This window comes from Dipodomys spectabilis, unplaced genomic scaffold (genome assembly GCF_019054845.1).
Source record: "Dipodomys spectabilis isolate Male_0828 unplaced genomic scaffold, ASM1905484v1 ptg000262l, whole genome shotgun sequence".
In the NCBI taxonomy this organism is placed as follows: domain Eukaryota; kingdom Metazoa; phylum Chordata; class Mammalia; order Rodentia; family Heteromyidae; genus Dipodomys; species Dipodomys spectabilis.
The window spans coordinates 55,583-59,176 of NW_024870939.1; the positions used below are offsets into that span (position 1 = coordinate 55,583).

The 3,594-nt window shown below is 44.8% G+C and overlaps 1 non-coding gene across 1 annotated transcript; it reads right to left on the reverse strand.

The window, feature by feature from the left end:
• Positions 1–3,275: 3,275 nt before the first annotated feature.
• Trnat-ugu lies at positions 3,276–3,356 on the reverse strand. Its single transcript has one exon. It is a non-coding gene; the product is annotated as a tRNA-Thr (tRNA).
• Between the last annotated feature and the right edge of the window lie 238 nt (positions 3,357–3,594).

Consider the following 3,594-nt stretch of genomic DNA (forward strand, 5'->3'; position numbering starts at 1 on the left):
ACACATTTTATGTTTCATGGTCCATTTGGCTTCTGTCACAACTATTTAACTACGGTGCAGTAGTTTGAAAGGGGCCACAGATAATATTTGATTGAACATAGCTGTGTTTTAAAAATTCCATTTATGGATTGAAATTTCAGTTTCAAATAGTTTTTTTTGGTGCCATGAAATTAAAAAAGAAATATATCTTGATATATCTTGGGGACCAGGTCTCACTGTGTAGCCCAGGATGGTCTTGAAATTATGATCTCCCTGTATCAGTTTCTTTTCTTTTTCTTTCTTTCTTTCTTTTTTTTTTTTTTGGGTCTGGTCGTGGGGCCTGAACTCTGGGCCTGGGCGCTGCCCCTCAGCTCTTCAGCTCAAGGCTAGCGCTCTACCACTTGAGCCACAGCGCCACTCCTGGCTTTTTTCTTTCTGCTTATGTGGTGCTGAGGAATCGAACCCAGGGCCTCATGCATGCAAGGCAAGTGCTCTACCACTGAGCCACCTTCCCAGACCTCTGTATCAGTTTCTTGAGTGCTGGGACTACAGATGTAGACCACCACACCTGGCATGAAATAGTTTCTTAAAAGTCAAATTTGTTTTTCAGCCATTAAAAATGTGAAAACCAAGCCTGGTGCTGATAGCTCACATCTGTAATCCTAGCTACTCAAGGAGGCTGAGATTGAGGATCACAGTTCAAAGCCAGCCTGGGCAGGAAAGTCCATGAACCTTTTTATCTCCAATAACTACTCAGGAAAAAGCTGAAGTGGTACTGTGGCTCAAGTGGTAGAGCGCTAGCCTGGAAAGAAAAAGCTTAGGGACAATGTACAGGCCCTGAGTTCAAGCTCCAGGACTGGTGTGCGTGCACACACATGCATACACAGTGAAAACCATTCTGAGCTTGTGCATTATATATGAACAAAAATAACATAAAAACGTGGTGGGCTGTATTTGGTCTGCCAGTTCCCTGTCCTAAGAGATAGATGATATCTGTTCCTTACAGCTAAGTACACAGTAAATACTTCCTCTCCTGTACCTTCCCATTTCTCCACTAGCAAAGGCCTCACACCAGCTCTTAGCCTTTAGTAGTCCCATTCAAGTCAAGAATGCTGTTCTTAAAATCTGGCAATGTCATCCTGAAGGAAAGATGCTCAAGTGCACATGGGCAGGGGTTGGTGAAAAAAGATAAGCCTTAGGTTTTCGGCTCTTTGAGTTGCATGTTTTCTCAAGGATGCTGTAGCTGGATTTGAGCAGCAAGATTGTGACCATACCTATGCATCCTTAATGGGACAGACTTTACTTTGAGTGACAGTTTACCAGTTGTCTCATTCAGTTAGTTCTATCTTCCCTAACTGGTTTAGTACTTGGAGTATAGAAGATTAGGGAAAAGGGGATGGCAAGGGTTGCCGGAAGCTAAGTGACCACAGAGAGCTTCCCAGGAAGAGTGCTAGTTTGGATTCTCTCAGTTGAATGCTTCTCAGAACCTATGAAACTCTCAGTGGAGGTCCTGAACCACAAAGGAAGCTAAGGAGAGCTACGTGATTGTTTAGCTGGAGATGTTTTCATGATTAGCATCCAAGCTTATTGAAATTTTGAAGTTGAAATGGCTTAAATGGATTAGGTTTTATTTATTCATTGCATTGCATGGGTACAATATACATAATTCTATGTTCCACTCCTTTTGCTTTTTGGTGCTCTGTGGGACCTAGAGCCTCATGGCTGTTAAGCAGTACTCTAACACTTAGCTGTATCCTGACCTGCAATTTCCATCTCAGCATGGGGAAAGCAGCACAACACTGTGCTATCAAGACCCTAAGATGGTATGCTTTAGTGCAGGGAGGGGGGCTGGAGGTATGTGTGAGAGAGTTGGCTCATCTTCCTACATAACCTCTTAAAGGTCTGAGGGTTTTTATAGTTTTTTTTATAGTTAAGGTCATGCTTGAAGAAACTCACCATCCATGTGAGAAATCCAAAGTTGTCAGCATCTCCCCCAACCTCCCCCCCACCCCCTTGTCAGTTGTGAGGCTTGAATTTGTGACCTGGTTGCTGTCCCTGAGCTCTTTTGCTCAAAACTAGCACTCTACCACTTTGAGCCACAGTACCATTTCCAGTTTCCTGGTGGTTAATTGGATATAAGAGTCTCACAGCCAGAAGTGGCGCTGTGGCTCTAGTGGTAGAGTGCTTGCCTTGAGCTGAAGAGCTGAGGGACAGCACCCAGGCCCAGAGTTCAAGCCCCATGACTGACAAAAAAAAAAAAAAAAAGAGTCTCACAGACATTTTCTGCCCTGGCTGGCTTTGAACTGTGATCCTCAGATTTCAGCCTCCAGAGTAGTTAGGATTATAGGTGTGAGCTTCCAGTGCCCGGCTCCTATCTTTAATTGTTAAGATCTTTGCTAAGAAATTAAAAGACTGGCTAGGACTGAACAAATCGTCTCTTTTACATATTCTAGTTTGATTTCTTTCAGTTGAGAGCTTCTGATTACCTTGTTTTATTTAAACCAACCATATTTATTCTTCAGAGGCTGGGAAACCTCTTAAATTCTGTTTCCCCATACAACTCTAGATGTACTTTACAGCAAGAATGAATGTAAAAGAGGCATCAATGGGTGCATTTTCACTTAGCTCAGATCTAGTAGGAAAAGCAAATTGGCTGTAGATGCAGCCTTGGTTTCTGGGCCAGGTGCCAGGGAAACAAGGGTGGGAGACCTGTCTACTGAAGTTGGTCAGTGCCAGGCTCTGGGCCTCCACTGATGATCCTTGAGAGGTTCTGTCCTGGGTGTGAAAGTGGAGGATATTGTGGCACTGTGGGGAGCTGAGAGAGGTCAGTAAGGAATCACCCACTACCAGGTTTTTTCATGGTCAAGTAGAGAGAGATGCTTTTTTTTTGGTTGTTGTTATGGGTCTTGAACTCTGGGCCTGGGCTCAGAGCTCTTCAGCTCAAGGCTGGTGCTCTACTACTTGAGCCACAGTGCTACTTCTGGTTTTCTGATGGTTCATTGGAGATAAAAGTCTCACGGAAATTCCTGCCTGTCTGGCTTTGAGCCATCATCCTCAGATCTCTGCCTACTGAGTAGCTAGGATTACGGGTGTGAGCCACCAGTGCCCAGCGCTTTTTGTGTGTCTGTGTGGTTTCAAAAGTTCCCAGGAAACTATCCAGCCAAATCTCTGATTTTTTTTTTTGGGTCTGGTCCTGGGGCCTGAACTCTGGGCCTGGGTGCTGTCCCTCAGCTCTTCAGCTCAAGGTTAGAGCTCTACCACTTGAGCCACAGCACCACTTCCGGCTTTTTTCTTTTTGCTTATGTGGTGCTGGGGAATCGAACCCAGGGCCTCATGCATACAAGGCAAGCGCTCTACCACTGAGCCACCTTCCTAGCCCATCTCTGATTTTTTTTACAGTATCCAAATAAAATATATAAAATAGAGTGCTTACTACCTTCCAGTGCGTCATATAGGCTCCCTCACCAGCATTGAGGAATGATGAGACCTTGAGCTAGTTCCTGCCTCTCCTCAGGATCCATATCTGCACCTGCCTTGGGTAGGAGGTGTGGCTCAGGTGGTAGAACACCAGCTAGTGAGTGAAAGCAAGTGTCAGATAGCAGGTTTCACTTCCGA